The sequence below is a fragment of the Ambystoma mexicanum genome, chromosome 1p (genome assembly GCF_040938575.1).
Source record: "Ambystoma mexicanum isolate Mex_15411 chromosome 1p, UKY_AmexF1_1, whole genome shotgun sequence".
In the NCBI taxonomy this organism is placed as follows: domain Eukaryota; kingdom Metazoa; phylum Chordata; class Amphibia; order Caudata; family Ambystomatidae; genus Ambystoma; species Ambystoma mexicanum.
The window spans coordinates 912,942,395-912,966,375 of NC_090921.1; positions in this window are offsets into that span (position 1 = coordinate 912,942,395).

The following is a 23,981-nucleotide window of genomic DNA, read 5'->3' on the forward strand; positions in this document are numbered from 1 at the left end:
GGTCTTCACCAAGTTAATGGTGGTGGTGGCAACGCACCTCAGGACAAGGGGGGATTCATGTCCACCCCTACCTGGACGATTGGTTGATCAGGGCACGTTCTGCCGAACAAGCACTAGATCATCTGAAAGTCACCTGCGAACGGGAACTGGGTCAGGAAGTCATTCAGGAGATCTTCGCCCTTTGGGGAACCCCTCAAGTAGACCTGTTTGCGACCGGAATCAACCGGAAGTGCGAAAGGTATTGCTCTAGGGAATTTCCCCCGAGAGGAGCCCTAGGGGACGCGTTCGTGGTGGAGTGGAACTTCCCACTACTATACGCGTTCCCTCGGATTCCCGTCATTCCTCAGGTCATCAGGAGACTGAGACGGTTCGGAAACCGCATGATCCTAATTGCCCCGGATTGGGCCAGGAGAACGTGGTACCCGGACCTTCTAGACATGTCCATCTGTCCCCCGGTACGTCTTCCTCAGAGAGAGGACCTTCTCTCTCAAATGGAGGGTCAGGTACTCCATCCAGAGGTCAAGATTCTCAACCTTCACGCTTGGTATCTGAAAGGCTGAGATACAAGGATTGGGACCTTCCAGATGGCGTCATGGAGGTGTTGCTTTCGGCAAGAAGACCAGCAACAAACTCTCTATACTGTTGCCATTGGAAATAGTTTTGCAACTGGTGCCGAGAAAAGAATGTTGATCTGTTTCTATGTTCTATTCTGGAAGTAATGTCCTTCCTCTTGTCCCTAGCACATAGAGGTCTAAATGTGGGGACCATAAAAGGTTATCTTGCAGTGCTTTCCATCTTCAAGCGCTGTCGGAAGAATGCTCCTATTTCAAAATTCCTTTAGTAGTACAATTCTTAAAAAGGACTTACCAATGTGTTTCTTCCTTATCCTTTCCAAGAACCAATTTGGGATCTCAATCTAGTTCTAAAATTCTTAATGTGTGCCCCTTTTGAAACCTTGCACACTTGTCCATTAAGATATCTGACATGGAAAACTGCTTTCCTAGTTACTCTAACATCTGCAAGAAGAGTGAGCGAATTGTAGGCACTGTCTTCTGGGCCACCCTATACCACAGGTACAGAGAGGTATTGAGGGTTACACCCTCATTTTTGCTTAAAGTTGTGTCTGATTTACATCTAAATCAGAAAATTGTTCTACCCGCATTCTACCCTCCACCTCATCCTAGTAAGGAGGAGTAAAGATTGCATAGGTTGGATCCGAAAAGAGCTCTAAGCTCTAAGCTTTTACATCTCTAGGCTCTCCAAGGCTCTCCAAGCCTAGAGTGGATAATCAACTTTTCATCGGCTACACCGGAAGGAAATTGGGTCAATCGGTGTCAAAGCAAACCATATAACGTTGGATTGTGCTTTGCATTTCGGAATGCTACAGATTAGCAGGGAAAGACCCACCAGAGGGCTTAAGGGCCCATTCTACCAGAGGCATCGCCTCTTCGACAGCCCTTCGAAGAGGTGTTCCCATAAAATCCATTTGTGAAGCAGCAAACCGGTTGTCGCTGCATACTTTTTCAAAATTCTATAATCTGGATGCTTCCCAGTCTAAGGAGCTGAATTTTGGTAAAGCAGTACTATATTCAGCCATTTGAGGGTATCAAAAAATCTACTCCCTCCTCCAGAGAATTGTCCATAATGCTTTGGGAGTCTATCTAAGATGAGGAATACTTTGGAGGACACAATCCACTCGAAGAACAAGTTACTTACCAACTGGTAACGTTTTTTCAATTGGATGTTCCTCCAACGTATTCCTCATCACCCCCCCAGCCTACCCCTCTGTAGATTTTTCTGGTTTATTGCCACTTCAACTCTCGCAAGGCTGATACCTGATTACCGGCACAATCTACACAGTAGAACAAAATTGAGGTGGAAAAACAGAACTGAGGCTGACGGGCGCCACGCGTGCTACTTGTACACCCAATGACGTCACCTTCGACGGAGGCCTTCGAGGGACCATCGACTCAACGACATCGACGCACGGTGCTCTCTGCCGAAATTCTTTTCCGAAGCAGCTAAAGCTTGATGGAATACATCTAAGATGAGGAATACGTCGGAGGAACATCCAATCGAAAAAACGTTACCAGTTAGTAAGTAACTTGTTCTTCTTCAGGAAAGAGCTATGAAGGTCTTCTCCGAATCGTCATGTGCCAATCCAAATCTCATCAAATGCGGGGTCCCACAGGGCTTGTGCGTTGCCCCCACCCTGTACAACCTTTTAACGAGGCCTCTGTTCAACATTCTGGACACACTGGGCATCTCATACACAAACTATTCTAATGACACCCAGCTGCTCATTCCCCTCTCGGGTGATTATCTGCCTGACCTGAACACCCTCAACTCCATTTACTCAACAATCCAATCCTGGATGGCAGAAAACTGGTTATGCCTCAACAGCGGCATAACCGAACATCTGTTAATTGGATCGCCGGCTACCTTGGGTAAACTGGACAAGCAATACAGCTCCTTCACCGCTGATAATATCCCAATCTCTGTCTCCCAATCTGTTAACACCCTGGGCGTCTACTTTGACTCTAACCTGACGATGAATAGGCAGGTCAATGCCATTGTCTCCTCCTCAGTTTACCACTCCAAATTGCTTAATGCAGCTAGACCGTTCTTATCCCAACAGAATTGCCTCAACATTGCTAGGGCAATAATTGGGTCAAGACTGGACTACTGTAATGTCCTCTTCATAGGGACCTCCTGCAAGAACATTACTAAATTACAACTAGTACGACATAATGTCATTAGGGCTGCCACAGGCATCTCACAAAGGAACCGCATCTCGGAGGTTAGGAGGCAGGTCCACTGGCTTCTTGTTAAGGAAAGGATTGTTTTTAAAACCCTCGCCCTGATGCATAAGTGTGTCCATGACTTGGAACCCCTCTACCTGGTCCAAAGGATTACCAAACCTACCCCAGCTAGGCCTACAAGCACGGCATACACCAACAGGATCTCTGTACCCAAGACCCGCAGAGTTCGTGCGGGCGGTACCAGTTTCCCAACCATGGCAGCCACTTACTGGAACTCCCTCCCCTCTCATATCAGGCTAATTGACTCTTGCACAGCTTTCCGGAAAGCCATCACAACCAGGCTATTTGTATGACACTGCACCTGTACCCTCCCCTTTGCTTCTTCTGCTCTGTATCAAACATGCTGTTGTTGTTACCCTCATAACTACCTCTATGTAACCAAGTAACATGTAGTAGGCAAACTTGCTGTTGGGCTGCATTCCTGTAACCCTGAATTAAGCCTACCTACTCTCACCTGTAATAGCGGCTTGATGCCTGTGGGCTGTAGTGCGCTCTACAAATCCCAAAATAAAAATAAAATAAATAAGTGCAGAGAGAGGGGACTGTAGGGTTACAGATACAGACCACAAGTGCTGGGGGAGCCATGAGGCATTGCGAGGTGCAACAGGACAGGCAGGGACCTGGGTCCAAGTTCAGAGGGTACCCATGTGACCAGTGCGTGGAACATATGGGTGATCAGCAGGGGAGAGGAAGAGAGAAAGCGGAGGTGAAGAGGAAGATCTGGAGTTGCTTCCGGAACCAGAGATGGTTCTGCTCAAGTTTGAGAGAGACAGGGAGGCTGTTCCAGAGGGTAGCTCCAGCCAAAGAAAGAGATCTACCCCCAACTCTCCGCTTGGAAAAGCGACTGACCACCAGAGAGTTGGAGGTGGCTAAGCGGAGAGCTCGAGATGGGAGATACGTAGGAAAAGAGAGTAGGTGGTAGTGCGGTCCCAGGCCCCAGAAAGCTTTGTGGACAATGCAGAGGGTCTTGAGCTTGATACTTGCCACCACTGAGAGCCAATGAAGAGATTTCAGATCTGGAGAGATACGATCCCTGGGCTTGAGGGCAAACACAAGTCTTGCAGCCCTGTTCTAGATAAATTGTTGATGACAGAGAGTAGAGGCATGAATGTTTAGAAAGATGCTGTTGCAGTAGTCCAACCTGGAGAGGCCCAGAGCTCTGGAGACAGTGAGCTTCTGGGGGAAAGTAAGGAAAGGAAGAATACCTCTGAGGAGGTGCAGCTGATAGTTTGACTTCTTAGAGATGTCGGAGATGTGAGGAGAGAAGAAGAGGCTGGAGTAGAAGATGACCCCAAGGTTCTTAGCCTCACAGGTAGGAGCAGGAAGAGGACCCAGAGTGGGGCGCCAGTCAGAGAGAGGAAAAGAGGGAGCTGGTGTTCTGATGAGGAGGATCTCCATCTTACTGGCATTAAGGCAGAGATCATTGGTGGCACGCAATTCCTGATTTGCAGACAGACAGGTAGGAATGAGAGAAGGAGTAGAGGTGGCCTAGGGTAGCGTGAAAGAGAGTTGGGTGTCATTGGCATAACACTGAAAATTGGAACAGAGAGCAGCGATGCTGTGGGCAAGAGGTGCCAGGTATTGGTTGAACGGCCAGGGAGAGTTGTTATACCCATGGGGAACACCACAGGTAGCGAGAGATAGAAGAGAGGAAGGACCCCAGTTGGACCTGTGAGGGTCGGTCAGTGAGAAAAGAGGTCAGCTAGACCAGGGCCTGATCAGTGATACCCAGGTTATCACAGAGGCGCTTAAGCAGGATGGCATGGTTGATTGTATCGAAAGCAGAAGAAAGATTGAGGGGAATGAGAACAGAAGGAAGGTTAGAATCAAGGTTCGAGAGCAGGTCTTCAAAGATGTTTAGGAAAGCAGTTTCCGTGCTTCTAGTCGCTCTGAAGCCAGACTGATGGTCATGGAAACAACCAACAGATTCAGTATGAAGGTTAATCTGGGAGATGGCCAGCTTTTCCAAGAGTTTGCCCAGGAAAGGAGTGATAGAGATCGGGTGATAGTTAGCCGGAGAGGAAGGATCGGCAGAGGGCTTCTTTAATTGGGCACTCCGAGCTACCCATTCCATCCCCTTTACTCATATTTTCCTGCACCGGCAAGCAACCTTGGGGTAGCCTAATGTATAAGGAGCGGGCACTAGCTGGATCCACTGTATTCAGGTATAGCTCCATGCCCTGCGTAGCTTTAAGCTCTAAGTTGTTTGAACCAGTTGCCAAGGCTAATGAGATTTCCTGTGCCCTTATTAGTTTATATCTATGAAAAGTCACCTTGACTCTCCCTTTCACGTTATCTCCCAAAGTCTGTGGGTTTTGCCAATATGGAGATAGACACAAGGGGGCAAGCCATTTTTTTTATGTGGGCCAACCATTGAATCATGTGCCATCCCCCGAATGTCAATACATGCTCTAATGCTTCTGGTATTTTACTAGCTCCTGGTTTCCCCAAACTCAGAGCCAGTAATAAACCGGTCTAATGCTCATTTCTTCATCAGTGGGAGAGAGACCACACTTCATACAAACTGTACTAGTGGGGGTGCTTTGGGGAAGCAACAATATCACTTTCAGAAATGTGTTCTCTGTAATTGTTAGGGGGGTGGCATCAGCGTGGCCCCAGACTTCAGCGCCATATAATGCTGCTAGCGCCATATAATGATACTGCCTTAGCATGCGGTATGTATAGCTTTAGGGCGGGGCATATTGCACCCCTTCCGTGCCTAGCATGTTAGGCTTTCAGGGCCCCACTGTTTTGTTTGTAATAGAGTGTTGGCTTTGGCAACCTGACCAACCCAACGACCCCCACTTGAGAACCGAATTCCCAGAAAATCATACCAACCCACTTCTTCTAGAATTGTACTCCCCACCTCGAATTTCAATGGTTTGATTCCAAATGATTTTGATGTAAAGACCATAGCCTTAGTCTTTGAGGCATTTACCTCCAGCCCAAATTTACCACATTCATCTGCTAGAGTGGACAGGGCAAGGTACAGTCCCATAGGGGTGGTGAACAATAGGACTGCGTTGTCAGCGAAAAACAAAACTGGGATGTGGTTCCATCACAATCTTGGCAGATCCGTGCTCACCGCCAATAGTCACTCAATAATAGAGTTAATATACAAACAGAATAATACCGGAGCAAGGACACAACCCTGTTGGACCCCTCGGTCCACTCTGAAAAGTTCTGTGCGTTTGCCTCTTCTCCCACAGCAGACAGTTGCTGTATTGTCATTATACAAGAGTTGGATCGCTCGCAAAAGTTCACTGGGGATATTTTCGGCATGCAAAACTGCCCGCAGGGTTTCTCTAGGGACGTTGTCAAATGCTGCCTTGAGATCCACATATACACCATATAAATTGGTGTTTGCGATTCTCAGTTGTTTTTGGACCACTAAGTAGAACCGGAAGCACTTATGTATCACGTGTTTTCCTGCCTAGAACCAGGCCTGAAGATGACTCAATTGCTTGGTATCATCCACCCATGCCACTAGGTGCCGCAGCAGGACCTTAGCAAATGTCTTTCCTGTGGCATCCAGTAAGGTAATGTGTCTATAATTTCCCTGGTCTGCCCGGTCACCCTTTTTGTACATGCAGACTATTACTGCTGATGTCTAGGTATTAGTCACCCAGTCACTCTGCATTACAGTGTTAAATGCCATGGTTAATACTAGGGCCCAAATTGCAAGCATGCTTTTATAGAGACCCACCAGCACCCCATCGTGTCCCGGCGCTTTACCTGCCTTCTGTACTCTTATAGCCCTCTCCACTTCTGCGAGTATGAATGTTAAGTTGCCAAGTCCATCATGCACAGGTCCAGTCCCCCTCCAATATGGGACTCATACATGCTCCCTTCCCCTTAGATTGAAATGAGTACAAACCTTCAAAGTGGGCATACCATCTGGTCGGGCTTATACTTTCAGGGTCAATTGCATCACCCTTTATATCCATATCCGTAATAAGATGCCAGACCCAACTTGGTCCCCAGCCTGCACACATTTGATCAGGGTAGGCCACCTACCTTGTAGGTACTGAGATTTCTTATTGGCTGTGATCTTCTTATATACACTCCGTAACCATTCTACATGAGCTCCATCTACCTGGCCATTGCCCCTCAGGCATGTGACCAGGGCCTGCTTTTCTTCCCTGCACACCTTGTTGAACCAGAAGTTTGATTTTTTACCCTCCTGTCTTGGTCACCTTTCCGGCATGGTCAGGGATTCTCCTAGCTACTCAATTAAAGTGAGATAACTTGCACGTTTACTTTCAAGAGAGGTACTTGCCTCACAAATGCACTTGTGCAGCACTATAAATTTACTGTACCAAACTGGAGCAAGATCAACCATTTCACAGAGCGCCTGGCTTTACCATGAACCATCACGGACACTGCCATATCCACTGTCAGGTCTGGCTCAGGTGAAAGGTCTTTAATTGGAGAAGTATCAGCATATGATTGTTCTCTAAGCACCCTGAAACCCTTCTATTATCTGCCAGTCTGATTCTGACACTAGGGCACAATCTATTCTAGAGTGACCTTCCGGGCCGATAAAAGTATACCCAGCTGGTTGGTCAGTAGCAAACCGGCCATTGGAAAGTCTCAGTCCAGCATTATACAATCTTCTATCAATCTCTGAAGCGGCTGGGTGTAATCTTGCGGGTCTATTATCAATTATGCGGGGCAAACTTTCTCTTGGCCGAATGGCTGCCAGAGAATTGACCTTATTTGGATTAACACTGAAGATTGGCCTTTGATGGTAAATGTCCCTATACTAAATCGCATTGAGAGTGACGGCAAGCCGCTCACGAGTTCCATCTGTTTAGTCACCTGCGTTATAGCACACCAATTCAATGCGTCCAGATCTGTAGGGATAGACAAGGTGGAATGCAACAAGAAGGGTAAAATGGGGAGACGTGTTGGTGAAAAAATCTCAAACCCAAAGTGTATCAGACCATCATACACGAAATAGAAGCAATTAGCACCCTTCCATTTGGTTTTATAACCATTTTGGATTATTATAAAGTTATGACACAAAGTCTTCAGGATGCATTCACCAGGCCTGTCCGACAAACCAAGCATAAGGAGTAAGCAAAGGACGGGTGGTTCGACGAGGAATGCAGAGCTGCCAAGTGTGATTTAATATGCTGTCTCAGTGAGGGCACACTGGTAAGTCTGCACAATCCCAGGTCTGCCTACAAATCTTTGATTCTGAAGAAAAAGGCAGACTTTAACCAGAATAGATGGGACGAGTTGCACTCTGCATGTGTAAATGGCAACTCCCATCAGTTCTGGAAAATGGTTGCACTTTAAGATCGTAATGCTCCCAATGCCCTCCAGTGCATCATACCCCCTTCATGGCGCAAGCACTCTGGGAAGCTGTGCCAAGTTAGGGCAGACCAGCTGGAGGAATGCTTAAAATCAGAGAATATGCTCCCCCCATTTGCAAATGCCCTGGTCCTTACAAAGAGGCAGGTAGAAAGAGCTATACAAGCACAGGCTAAGGGTAATCTATACAAAGATGAACCCTCAATATTGGCTCCCTTATGGTGCTGTGCCTTTAATGTAGCAATGGAAAACAGGGCAACACCAAGGTCATGGAGGAATGCGGAAAAAGTTCTGATGTTCAAGAAGGGGACAGGGAACAACCTGGGAATTACCGCCCCATTTCACTTCTAGATGAGGCTGGGAAAATGTTTGCCAAAGCTATCCTGGAGCGATTACAGAACTGGGAAGAATCAAGAGGGTTCATTAGCCACCTACAAGTTGGTTTTCGGAAAGGGTACAGCACAATAGATCAGAGCTTCCAATTCCATCTAATCCTGGATAAATAGTCAGCCCTTAGTCGTCTCAGGATATATGCGGTCTTAGTAGATCTAAAGGACACTTTTGACTGTGTTCCCAGAAATTCCCTTTGGCAAGTGCTAAGAAACAAAGGTATCCCCCAGAACTTCTTGATCAAAATCCAACAGCTGTATACTGATAACACATTGTTTGTATGCTGAGGTTTGAGGGGAGAGTTGACAGACCCAATTGCTTTTCAGAGAGTTGTCAGGCCAGGCTGCATGCTAGCCCCACTCCTCTTAACATTTACATCAATGAGGTTATTGACCCACCTAGATTGGGCAGCAGCAGGCTCCCTGCACTGTTATTTGCGGATGATGTAGTGTGGCTGGCCACATCCCCAATGTGTCTTAAGACCACTCTGGCAAAGTTCATTGACAAATGCAATGAATTGGGTCTGGAGCTCAATAAAGAGAAAACAAAGACACTTGTCATCAGACCTCGCCTGGCACAATCCTTGAGCTTGACATTAAGGTGGATGGAACAAATCTAGAACATGTCCTATCCTATCACTACCTTGTAGTCAGGTTCATGGACAACGGTTTGTGGTTGCAGTAGGTAACTAACGCAATGGCCACTCGTAAAATGTATTGTGGCGGCATAGGGCCTTTTTACCGAATGCATCACAGCAATGCCATTAGCCCATTCCTGCTATTACACCGGATGCAGGCAATTTCCTTGTCACTATATGGGGCTGGGATATGGGGACACATGGGTTTCGAAATCTCTGGCCATTGTTGAAAGGACATTTTTAAAAATACCAAGTTCTTCGCCTAGCACTAGTATATTTATGGAATGCAACCTTCAACCGGTCGAAGATCAAGCAAGGTTGAAACCCCTTTTATATTGGATGAGGATTTGGACCTCGCCAGATTTGGCCGTATATAAAGATGCCTTGGTGCATATTTTGTCTCTAGTGGGGTCCAAGTCCCTCCCATGGTTCAGATAAGTGAAAACAGAATTATCTAAACTGAATCTGGACCAGTACTGGAGAACCGAAGCGACAGATCAAATGTGCAGGTGGTACCCTCTCCCATTGCAGGTTAGAAGAGGGGGACTTTAACATCATTGTTAGCCCAAACCACCTTTGCGAGGATTATAACACCATTCTAATCAGATATTAAAATGAGTGTTAAGATAAAATGTCACTGTGGTTCTTTGACATCATTGTTATCACACATCATCTCTCTGAGGACTTTATCATCATTATAATTACACATCATCTCTGTGGGAACTTGGATATCATTATTATCACACACCATCTCTGTGTGGACCTGAACATCAGTATCACAAAACACAATCTCTACAGGGTCCTCAACATCGCCAACATTGCACAACATTTATACAGGGACATTAACATCATGATAATCACACACCCTCAATGTAGGGACTTAAACATTAGCATTATGATACAACATCTCTGTGGGATCCTTAACACCATTTTCACACATCATCTATGTGAGGACTTTATCCTCATCACATACCATCTCTATGGGGACCTTAATACAATTTATATCACCTATTATCTCTCAGTGGAACCTCAATGTCACTAATAGTCCACACCCCCTCTGTGAGGACTTTAGCATCATTGTAATCACACACCATCTCTCTGGAGCCTGCAGATATTACTATTAAAACAATCTTTGTGTGGACGTTTACTTTACCATAATCACATACCATCCCTTTTTGGAAATGCCACTTTTGTCCCAAAGAGGACAGTAACATCTCTATCATCACACCAATCCGGGAGAGGCGATGTGGTTCAGTGGGCAAGTATGTGACTTTGTAGCAATCCAAATCCCTGCTGTCCACTGGACCACAGTATGTGATGTTTTATTATTCACCTCATCGTTATTTGGGGTGTTGTAATAGGGTTTAATACCCGAATGAAGTTCTGTTAAGTGAATATCTTACAGGAAGTGCAACGACATTACCATCCATCGGTTGTATGTCTCTAGGATGTGGAACAGGATCAGGAACAAGTTATGTACCTCTGTCAAGACCTGAAAGAATCTTTGCACACCATCCCTGTGGGAATGTATCATTACTACAATCACACACCATTCTTACAGTTACTTAAGCCTCATCATCATCATCATCATCACAGAAATAGGGGGAAGTTATCATCATTGTATTGTCCCTTGTTAAGACATTAAATTGCCCTCATCACACACCTCTGTAAGGACTTAAATTTCACGGACATCATACCATCCATGATGCAACTCCAATATCCGACATCACACGCCATCGATGTAGGTACTTCAATGCCACGATCATCACATACCTCTTATCTAATGAATATAACACCCACCCATTACGCACGTCTCTGTGGTGACTTAAATATCCCCAACAAAACACACCATATCTGTGGCAACTCCAATTTCACAGTCATCACACACCATCTCTGTGAGCACTTCAATAGCTTAATCATCACACAACATCTCTGTGAGGAATGTACCATGTCCTTCTTCATTCACCCCCTCTTTTTGGGACTTAAACATTTGTGGCATCACACATATTGTCTGTGGTCACTAAAAAGCATCTTTTAAACCTTAATGTCATCCTCATTCACATCACACAACATCCAGGTGTGAACTTTAACACCACAATGTCCACACAACATCTTTGTGGGGACTTCAATGGCATGATCATCACACAAAACCCCTACAAGGACAATAAAACTCAGCTCATCACACATAAAATCTGTTAAACATCCCAAACAACATATACTTTATGTGTGTACACTCAAAATCTCACAGTCATAACACACCATCTCTCTGGGGACTTCTGTAGCACAATCGTCACACACCATCTCTGTGAGGTCTTTACCATACCCCTCCTCTCTCAATCCCACTGAGACCTAAACATTTCTAATATCCTACACAATGTCTTTGGTTACTTACACATCTCTGTTGGTCCTTAATGCCATGCTTCACTCTCATCACACAACATCCATGTGGGGACTTTAAAACCACTATATTCACACGCCCTCTCTGTGGGTACTTTTAGTGCCACTATCATCACACACCAGCACTATGAGGACTTTAAAACCACACTCATCAACAACATCCCTGAGGAGGCATTCATCTCATGGTCAAAATAGATCAGCAAAATACACCATCTTAAATCAGAGAGCAGATAGTAACACCATTATATAATGCCATTCTTGTGGTAGGGCCTATTGTAAAGGTTACATTTATGACTGTGAACCCAGGAAGCCTACATCTCAATCACAGATTCCTCTCTGTATGACATAGTGGGAATCACAATCAAACATTTAAAACCCTGAAGCAAATGAAATGTGGCTACTGGTCAAATTAAGTGTATTTAAGTGAACATGCAAATGGGACTTGGACCGAAATTAAAAATATTTAAACGATACCTTATTGTCATTGTAATCACACACCATCTCTATGGGGATCTTATCATCATTGTAATCACACACCATCTCTGTGGGGACCTTATCATCATTGTAATCACATACCATCTCTGTGGGGACTTTAGTGTAATAATAATCACTTGCCATATCTGTGAGGACCATATTTCATATTTGTATTTTTTGTATTGTATTTAGATTTATATAGCGGCTAATGCCCAAGCGCTTAACGGCACTATAATTACACACTGTCTCTGTGGGGACTTAAGTATAGTCCTAATCACACACCATCTCTATGGGGACCTTATCATCATTGTAATCACACACCATCTCTGTGGGGACTTTAGTGTTATCATCATCACTTGCCATACCTGTGGGGACCATATTTTGTATTTGTATTTTTTGTATTATATTTAGATTTATATAGTGGATAATGCCCAAGCGCTTAACAGCACCGCCTTGAAACACTTGTGTAAAGGCGTGTTATAAATGCCATATCGTATAATATCACCATAATTACACACTGGTCAAATTAAGTGTAATTAAGTGAACAGGCAAATGGGACTTGGACCAAAATGAAAAATATAAAAATGAAAAATATTGAAATATATTCACTGTAAATCGTCTTAGATTCCTTAAATTACTTATATTTGAAGATACGATTCTGTAATTAGTTTGTGTTGTTTTAAAACAACCATATCTACATTTGAAAATGAATGCCCAAGTGCTAACAGCCACATAATTACACACTGACTGAACAGGGCAAGGCACAGTCCTAATCACACACACACCATCTCTATGGGGATCTTACCATCACTGTAATCACACACCATAGCTGTGGGGACCTCAACATGATTGCAAGTACACAATGTCTCTGTGGGGAGCGTTTCATGATTATCGCACACAATCTCTGTGGAAAATGTAACTTTTCCATAATCAAACATGACCCCTATAGGAAAGTTAACTCCACTATTATTATACACATTCCAAAAGAAGAAAGCAACATCATTTCCATTACACCATTTATAAAGAGGAGATATGAGTTAGCAGGGAGGTGATGCCTGTGAAAGAATGAAAGCTGAATTTGAATGAATTATTCCTTTTTGGCCACAGTGTGCCAGCCTGGGTCAATCAAGTCATCTCCTATGTCACAGTTATCTTTTCTGGAACATTTTAAGTGTTTATAATAGTGTTTAATGCCAGAAACTAGGTGCCTTTTTAAGGTTTAATGCAAATTAAACATCTTGTGGGAAATGCCAAACCATCAAAATGCACCTGTTGTGATAGCTATAATGCAGGCAGGTACTCACATGTATGAATACAATTGTATAATGTATATTGAGTATTATAAAGTAAGCATTTTTCCATTTGCTTATGGGGCAATCCATCCCAAATAAGAATAATAAAGTAAGTCCCCACAAGGATGGTAACACGCGTCCAAGTCCCCGCAAAGATGGTACCGGACACGCGAGTAAAAATAAGCATTTTTGCAAATATGAAGTTGGATCCTTTATTGTGAATTTTTTCTGAACCTAGTTCTGCCACACATAGTCCCCACAAGGTAGGTAAAACGTGTGTGTGTGTGTGTGTGTGTGTGTGTAGTTAGATGTATTGGTTAGACCGATCCTGTGGTTGCGTTTGTGTTTTTTCAGAGCCTCAAAAAATATTCACTTACAGTGAGGGCTGTGCATCATCACTAGATACAAGGAAAAAATAACATTAAATCCATGCAAAGATGTGAAGATGCCAACATCCTTAAGTTGAGCAAGCAACATAAATAACCACCTACCTTTTTATATTGCAAAGTCAATTGTTTTTGTTTTTAGTTTTTGTGACACTTTAGTCAATTTTCCTACACTAAATAGAGCAAAAATAAAAACATTAGTCTGGGTAGTAGTAGATGGCAAATGTTTTGATAATGCATCCAACTTAGTGGTGTGCCATTATGTCCTTCTTTAGTATGGTTCTTGAATTGTGACTTGCTGAAGCACAGAATCTCCAGATGTGACATAACACTGTATGTTTTGCTCTACATCATTTCATTGAAATCTGTTCGTGCCTTGCTTTAAGGAATTTAATAATCGTTATCACCTTAATAGACAGAACATAATTTCTGTAATTTAGTTATGGCAAGAAGTTACTTTTTTTAGTTTAATTGCATGTTCCTTTAGAATACCTCCTAAATGCAGCATGAACAGTAAAGTGGAGAATGATATGCTCATTTTATCAGTTAAATTGGTGTTAAGTGTGTATGGGAGGAAAGGTGTTTAGGACCCCCTACCCTCCATTCCTCACCAACATGCAGCCTATGACTCGCCCGGCAGCCACCTATGCACCTGGGCCCAGGATGCGAGATGGCTGCACGGCTCATCCTGTAGTATGATACAGACTCCATTTTGTGACACATGTAGACTCCATTTTGAAAATAACAGATTTGGGCCTCACTGGCACAAGCAGTCTGCAGGGCTGCAGCTCTCCCCTCCTGACCACGCACACCGAGCCCAGCGCTTCCCTTCCCCTCCGCCCCTTGGCGGCTCTGCTGCAGGCCAGTTCTCACGGGAGACTAGGCACGAACAAGTTACATTACAGACACTGTATCTTTCACCTTATGCAGTCCATGAAATGTATGTTTGAGCCTTTCATTACTAATCAAGGATTCCGTTTGCTGCGCAATACATAAAACAATGTATGATATCCATATATACTCTATGATTTCCTAAAAATGTGAAAGTTTATAAATAGACAATTAATTGTTGCAATATGTATGGTTTTTAATGTAATGAGTGCTGATTGTATAATATAGTGTCCTTTGAAGCATTTGTTTACCCTCTGAGCATTGAGTTACGCAAGTCATATTATAAGCAGAACGTTGCAAACTCTTCACTGTACCAATGCACATACTAACCTGTTTCTACCTCATTTATGAATGCAAGCTTTTTTTTGTGTGTGTCCCTCACAACGTAGAGAATATACGGCCCAACATGCTATGGAGCCGTTCCTTCTTTCACCCCTCTCAGGTACCACTGCGCACACAGCAGCCCCCACCTATCTTCCCCCGTCTGGCTGGGCCCAGATGTGACACCTTAGCCCTGTGAACGATGTGATGCTAACAAGACTGTTGTTGATAGAAATTATTTTGTAACATGGTATTCATGATAAACGTGAACATGTAATATATACAATGTTCATAAACTCGCATAATGCTCGATGTACGTGTAACTACACTGGCTTAATCCTACCTAGTATTTTAAATGATGTGCATGTAACCCTATAATGTAGACGAGCTAAAAGCAACAGGACTCTTTCTCCCTTCTCCTGCAGCACCACACGTTCAGCCCCCACTTTCCTCCACACCTCAGGTCGGGCTAGCAACTAAAAGCCCTTATTTCTTTGATAATGTGATGCTGTAACTGTAACCTCTCACCCCTCCACTAAGGCTGCACTCAGTATCAGACCTCTCCTAAGCTCCCAGACCCACAATAAAACCATAAAACATGCCTCACACCCTAAGGCCTTGGTTAAAAGAAATATAGGTAACAAGCCTCTCATCCCACTGCCTTTTTGATATACCAGATATGTGCCCTCTGACCAGATAGTCTCCAAGCTCACCCCAACCCCACCTGACCACGGTGGCAGTATATCTACTCTTGTACTAACATATTATACATTTGCCCCCCTTCGATCTAACAAAGCAGAATGATGGATGTATCCCAGACATGTGCCCCCTGATAGAGCACATGAACTCCTGAAGCAGCCCCTTTATTGAATAGTGCTTTTATGATGATGAGATACGAACACCCAGAGTTATGTGGCATTTCTCTTGTGATGTTAGATTAACAACTTCTTAGGATTTACAGGGCATCATGAATTCTAATGACTGTTGAATGAGTATGTGTGGTCACAAGGACAAATGTTAGCATAGTCCAAGATGTATCAATCAACGCTCTTCAGACCAGAGCTCCACCCACTGAGTTCAGCGGACCTGCAAGCCTCACAATGACACCTCAAGAAGCCCCACCAATCACAGAGCTTCACCCCTATGGATGTATGTGTGCCCCATCCCCAATGCCCAATCTCATCAATTCATATATCCCTTAGCTCCTACTTCATAGGTGACATAGTTTTGTAACAAAAAGTGAATGTTTGCTGATGTTTTGCAGAGTGCTCTCAGAGTTTGCAGAGTTCTCTGCTTGCCCTATATTGGTTGGATACATTTTTACCTTTTAACTTCACCCGCACTTGGTCTAGGTCTCATTCCCATCTGGGGTGTGTCCATTATTGACTCTCACTGGGGAGTTTTAAATGCTTTGTTGGGGGACGCTCACTTTCAAGTGTAATGCTTGTGTTCATTTCTTTTGGTGAATGATGCCTGATAATGTCATCCTGGTGCAGCATTTAAAGTTAATTAATACCCGGCGAGAGTCAAGCAGAATGCAACACACATTCTGATTGGCTCTCTCTGGGTCCTTAACCGGCTGAGAATGCTTCGATTCTCGGCCGGGATTCTAGCCTCCTTGTCCTCGGCGGGGGGAGTGGCAGCCCCTCAGCGAATGAGGAGGCTGGAAGCGGGGCCATCCCCGCTCCGAGCCTTCCTGCGGCTGAGAGGCTGCCTTCGCCCCCCGCCGGGGACTCGGGTAAGGCTTTTTTTTTAAATTCCCTTTCCTCCCTCCTCCCCCTATCCCCACTTACCTTATTGTGCCTGCTTCCCCGGCGAGGGACGAGGGAAGCCTCCAGCCGTGTGGAGACTCGGAACAGGGCCATCCCCGCTCCACGCCTCCACACGGCTGGAGGCTTCCCTCGTCCCTCGCTGGGGACGCACGTACGCCTTTTTTTAACGTTTTTTTTATTCCCGTCCCACTCCCGCCCTCCCAACCCTACTTACCTTCTTTTTCATCCTTTTTCAGGAGCGGAGGCGCTGGGAACACTTGTGTTCCCAGCGCGTCCTCTCCCGATGGCCGCCATGGAAAGGACTCCGTTTTCCCTTTCCATGGTGGCCATTTTCTTGGTCGTTTTTTTTTTTCTGTCCCGAAACGCTGCAGCATTTTGGGACAGAAGAAAATGCTTTTAGTGCCCCGGTCATGCACATAATGCGGGCGGGGTATTAATAGCAATATGACCCACACAGCGGGGGCATTACTGATGCAGGTAACGCCCCAGGGCCTTCTATAACTATGGGCCCTGGGGCATTACCTGAGACGGTAATGCCCCCGCCGCTCTGGTCATATTGCTTAAGTGGCAAAGGATCAGCTAATGTTACCATTTAACTCTGTAGAAAACGTAATGCGTGTTTGCTGTTGGAGAGATTTTAATAGAAGCATTTAATTAAAGACCAGAAAGCACTCATTACACATTGTAACGATGAAATCAATCTTACACCAGGAGACTATTTTCAGCATGTGAGGCAGCATCTGGCATACATCGGTGGCATCTTGAGGTGCATGGTTACTCATTATAAAAAGGTAAGTACATAAAGTGTACAGTGGCATTATTCGTGTATTTGAAGATGATTTTGGCACATGATGGCAGAACGACTGATAGAAGTCACCATGCCAAAGTTATACACAGTGACTTGCCAGGCATGTGATGACAATGTTGGGACATCCAAGTCTGCGCAATGATGGTATCATATACATGTGGGGTTATAACTTAGGATATGGTGATTTTACCAGGAAGATGTTATCATTTTTAGGGTATTTGTGGCTGTACTTGACCAGTGCTTACTTAAACGTGTTAATATGCTGAGCTGTATTTTAGATTACATCAACTGGAAGGTTTTTTTTTTTTTACAGCAATGGGAACGTACACTGTGTTACAGCAATTGTCAAATCTAGTATGGGAAGTAAAAGTATTCAATAAAGAAATGGTCATGGTATGTTTTACATGTGTGTCAGTTCCACGGAGCATTGGTGTTGCGTGGAAATACACTGTGAGTGACACATGCTCGAAAAGTATAAAAGGTACAATGGGATTTTGAACGTGCAGATTGCCTGACCTAATTAAGCGAATTTCTAATACATGATGGATTTAGTGAACATAGATATGAAGCAAAGAGCACCTTTTGCCCTTATAGTTTAGGGGGAGATTGCATGTAATCAGCACGAACAGACTCCCGAGGTTACGTCGGCTTCAATTATCAAGAAAATATTTGAGAAGACAGATGGGTGTATAAATTCCAATGTGTGCACAAAAACAGAATATACAGCGGCGTCCTCAAAAGGAGAAAAAAAAGTAAGATGGATGATAGGCCAAGGCTTGATTCATATCTTCACTGTCAAGGCTAAGGTGTAGTTAAAGTAAAACAGGTTACACAATATGTTTGGTCATTTTCCATCGACAAAGGTCCAAAGATAGCACTGCGTTTATTTGAATACCAGCCATACAATAACGATGTTGTGTACGGCTTATCAGCAACTATTATCCTTTCAACATGTAGTTTCCTCCTGCTGTGGTTTAATTAAAGAGGATAATGACAGTCAGAATCAACTGCTCTCAGATCAAAGCTGGCAATACCACATGTTCTGTCCAGGTATGTTTTTATTATGTGTTATGTGTTCATTCCTCGTCACATGTTTGGTGGTAGTTCCTGTGGATATACTGCAAGCTCATTTATCATTTATCATTTCTGCCACTTGCAATCACGGTAAATTAACATGGGTGTTAGTAGCGTAATGACAAGCTCATCCCCATTCCTGGTAATCATATGACTTATACAGAGTTTTTGACGATTTAACACTGGTAATAATTCTGGCTCCATTTTTTTTAAAGTAAATGTCAACAGCCTACAAGCAGCAAGCTATTCTTTTATGCTGTATGTATATCCTCGTGCCTCCATTCCCCCTACAATGATGGTCCACAAGGGACAGCATAAGGTTCGGCTTACCAGGTATACACAAGATACACATATAGATGGGTAGCTTTCAACTGAAGGCTTCATGTCACCTCAGGTGCCAGAGCGACATCAAAGACAACTCAGGCTTTGCTCTCGTCTATCACTCAGAACCCCCTGGTGGAGTGAATCGTTGTAGTTAATACTTCCTGATCCATAATTCCATATATATTATAAAGTAGAAGAAGACATCTCATAATGGCCCTCATTACAACTCAGGCGTTAAGGGTTTAACAGCGCTGTCAGCGCCGTTAACCCTTAACGCCTGATTACAAGTGTCCCTTTGCGGGTTGGTGTTTAACGCCTGCTTTTAGCAGGCGTTAAAAATCCAACCCGCAAAGGGACTTTGGAGCTAATTACGGCACTGTAATTTACGGTGCCGTAATTAGCGCCTTCCCCATTCCCATTATGCCCTATGGGGGCAAAAATGGGAATGGGGAAGGGCAAATGGTGAATGGGGAATTACCGCCCCACTCACCTTGGAATGGGCCGGTAATTCCGCCATCCACCATGGCGGAATCGTAACCTTAGCGGCATGGACCATGGTGCTAATAGCACCATGGTCCTCCGCCAAGGTTGTAATGAGGGTCAATGGGCCTCATTACGACCCTGGCGGAGGACCATGGTGCAATTTGCACCATGGTCCATGGCGCTAAGCTGCCAACTCCGCCAAGGTGGTTGGCGGACTTACCGCCCCATGCCGACCTTGGTGGGGCGGTAAGTCCCCAATCCCCATTTTACCCTTCCCCATTCCCATTCTTGCCCCATAGGGTATAATGGGAGTGGGGAAGGCGTTAATTACGCCACCGTAAATTACGGTGGCGTAATTAACAACAAGTCCCGTAGCGCCATGGATTTCTCCACCTGCAAAAAGCAGGCGTAAAAATCCTCCATGGCGCTACGGGAACTCGTAGTCTGGCGGAGAGGTACGCCATGCACTACGCCGGCGTAAAACCCTCTCCGCCAGGGTCCTAATGAGGGCCAATGTGTTTGTTGCGTTCTAACTCTTATATTAGAGAGGTGCCATGTAGCTAATGCAGCACTTAAGAGAGTTTTACACTTTTTGTATTATGTACTAGTACCCGGCGAGAGTCAAGCAGAATGCAACACGCATTCTGATTGGCTCTTGTCAGGTCCTTACCCGGCTGAGAATACTTCGATTCTCGGCCGCGATTCCAGCCGCATTGTCCTCGGCGGGGGGCATGGCAGCCCCTCAGCCAATGAGGAGGCTGGAAGCGGGCCATCCCCGCTCCGAGCCTCCCCGTGGCTGAGAGGCTGCCTTCGCCTCCCGCCGTGGACTCGGGTAAGGATTTATTTTTTGTAGTCCCTCCTTCCCCTGACCCCCACTTACCTTCTTGTTCCTGCGTCCCCAACGGGTGACAAGGGAAGCCTCCAGCCGTGTGGAGATTTGGAGCGGGGCCATCCCCGCTCTACGCCTCTACATGCCTGGAGGCTTCCCTCGTCCCTGCCGGGGACGCAGGTACGTTTTTTTTTTTAATACTTTTTTTTTATTCCCGTCCCACTCCCGCCCTCCCAACCCCACTTACCTTCTTTTTGATCCTTTTTCGGGAGCGGACGCGCTGGGAACACTTGTGGGAAAAAACTTTGCTCACGCCTACAGTCCAAACCGCTGGACGGATTTACACCAAATTTGCGGCAGGAGCAGCGGCTTGGTCCCGAAAGTGTGCTTTTTTTTATTTGGTGTAAATCCGTCCAGTAGTTTCTTTTTAAATGACCAAAATGTAACGCAAAAATTAGTGATATCTATGTCCGCTCCGGGGACTCACTTCCCTGTTCGGTCCGCGGACTGGCCACTGATTGGCTGTGCTGTCCGCGGACTGGCCTCCGATTGGCCAGAAACATTTGTGGACTTTTGCATAGTCCGCGAACACCGGGACGCGTCCGCTCATTGGATGGTGAGAAAACGGGATATGCGCCTGTTTTCTTGAAACGGCCGCCATCTTGGATTCACAGACTTTTTTGGGGTCCGCGAACAGCGCAGTGAAATCTTTTTTTTAAAAAGCAGCATTTCTCTTGTCAAACTTGACAAACAATCTCCGGGGAGGTGGGGGGGATGAGGATTCGATTGGATATGGCCAAAGAAGCCAAAACATTGGTTATTTCACCCCCCGAAGGTCCGCAAACACTCTGGATGTCCTGGAACAGTCCTGTGGTGTTCACGGACACTTCACCTATTTCTGCATTACAGGGTTGGGGAAAAGCAGTTTTCGGATGGCTTATAACTTTTGCGCCACTCAATGAAACTGCATGTAATTTTGCAATTTTATTCTAGAACTAATCCTGAATGGTTTTGCAAATTATTTTGGGATTCTGTCAAGAGAGGGCAAAATTAGAGGAGGGGTCCCAAAATATTGTAAAGGCATATAAATGTGGTGTCATTTGACGAATCTGCACAACATTTGGCAAAACAATTTTGGATCTAGATATAAATGGTTTTCTAAAGTTTGGTGGGATTTTCTCAAGAGGGGGCGAAATTAGAGGGGGGGGTCTCAACATTTTTTGATGGCTTATAACTTTGTTGCTATTTGACGAATGTGGACAAAGGTTTTGAGAAAGATTATAGACCAAACCTTCAATGTGTGTGTAAAGACTGAATGGATTTTGTCGAGTGTGGGCTAAGTTATTTGACTATTGTATGTATATACATTTTGACACTTTTTAAAAAATAAAACATGGGCGGATTTCGAGCAAACTCGTGAGGAGCCTTGGCAAGGACATTAAAGCATGGTTTTGCGATTTCGAGCAAACTCGTGAGGAGCATTGGCAAGGACATTAAAGCATGGTTTTGCAAATGTGCCCGTGTTTTATTTTTTGACAAGTGTAATAACGTAGGTGCAAAAAATAGTCATATACCTTTGGTGACTGAGGTATAGCCAGTGGCCGTGGGAAGTAGCCAGATTGTCTGGGTCATGGCATAAGGTTATTGCACGGACAATCTGGCTACTGGCCATGACCGCTAGGGACGAAAAATGGTGTTAAAGTGGCTATGTCTACCTGGGACCGGCTATGTGGTAAAGATATTTTTTGGCCTGATAAGTATGCAGAAAGCAGATGTAATCTATTGAATGCATGGGAGCATGACAGAGGGTTTTCACTATTTGTTTTTGACCAGCAATAAATGTGGGGTGAATCAATACTCGAGGCTAAAGTAATTGAAACCCAAGAGTTTCAATTGTATTCTCAAGAAATGAAGTGTGTGATGAAATGGAAGTTATTTAGATTAGAATGTTCCAATGGAGCCAGTGAGATGGGGCAGATGAGATACCTATCATTAGTTCAAAGAGAAACTGTTTACCCAGCCTTCTTCGTATCGCTTAATGTATCTATGCAAACCATGCGCAATTAAGGGTTAAGGTTAAAGGGCCAGTTGTTACTAGAAATTAATTATGTTTCCACACAAATGTTTAACTGTTTGATGACGTCAATGCCTACCACAGTCACATCCTAATAGGAGGGGTGTTTTACACATGAACTGAAAATATCACGGCTACCAATGAGAATGTAGGAATTGAAGAAAGATGCAATTTCTTTGAAGAAGTGACTGGTGGATTGTAATAACATATATGGGAGTGTTTTAATTGTATATAATGTGCCAACTTATGTGTTTGAGTGAGAATCGGGTTAGTTTGACTCCACAGCATCAACTATGTCCTCCCAGGACAATTGCACAATAAACATGCTTTACGTGCAAAATATGCTCTCGTTCCACAGGTGGTGGGCCCACTTGGGTTGATGTGATTAAGGGGACTGCCCACACAAAATGTGTGATCACGAAGGAACCTTATCCTTTCTGAGACATTGGGGGTCTCCTGTCCACACAACTCAGCTGTGGCACATCACTGTGTGGACCATTCTTCTGTGCATGGTGAAAAAGAGAGGATTCCAGGTGCCATATTGGATAAAGGTCCATCTGTTCCCCAGAGGTGTGGTGCTGTGGCCCAGCTGTGCAGGACATCTTGATGGAGCACCACATCTGAACACTTCGGGTTCAAATTAGTGCACTTTTGGGGGTAAAGCAAGAGGGGAATAGGTGTAAAAGAGGCTTGATTCTTTGATTTAAGGGGTTTAGTAAGGGTAGACTTAGAGTGCATGTGTGAAGTTTTCGAAAGGGATGTTTGTGAGGTTGTAGGAAAACCGGACACCTGCGCGGTCCTGAATCTCATGAAATGGTCTTAGTTACTCCTGCTGTCGAGTACAGGGTTTAATTGGGATAAGCTCTCAGATTCCTAAGAGTGGAGGTAAGACAGTTGATTGAAAACACTGTTTGTATTGGCACTGGATTGATGACATAATTAATTCACATCATGTCAGTGTTGACAATTAGAAAAGATCAGAACATATGTTTGTATTATATATTCTTGATATATTTGGCACGTGAGTACTGGAGGTTAATTTAGCACGTATAGTGCTTGCTCATATGAGGAAAGCTACATGAGAAAAGCCAACACGTGTTTGGACCGAAGTCTTTATCAAGGCTGTGCATGTGTGGTGATGTGCATGTATATGGTGATATGGTGAATTATCGCGACACAACGTGTTTGTAAAACATTGATTAATTAAAAAACAACATAGATGATTCCTATATGCATTGCGAATAGTGAGGTTGGTGGTGATGTGACAGTAATAGATATACATGTTCATTTACAGAAGATTAATAGTTTAATTATGAAAACCACATTGGTTTATTGCATACAGAGGTCAGTTTTGTGCAGCAAGGAGGAACAAAGAGAAGAGAAATGAGGAGGTTGGTTAGCTCAGATCGACTATGCTATGGTGTTTGTAGTTACTGGTTGCAGGGGGTCCTTACCAGAGTTAGCGATATGTAGTCGTCCTTGGCTAAGGAAGCTGGCTAGCGAATTTAGAAGGAGAAATAGGACCCAATTAGTCAGGCATGTTAGCACTGGTCAAGTTTAGTAGATTGGAGAGTGGGTATAGCAAGTGCCGGGTGGTTGGTAGGTGGTGGTTGTATTTGCAGAGCAGTGCTTCATGTGTGGTAAGGGTGTGAGGTGGGGTCTGTGTTGCCTGACAGGACACTCATAGC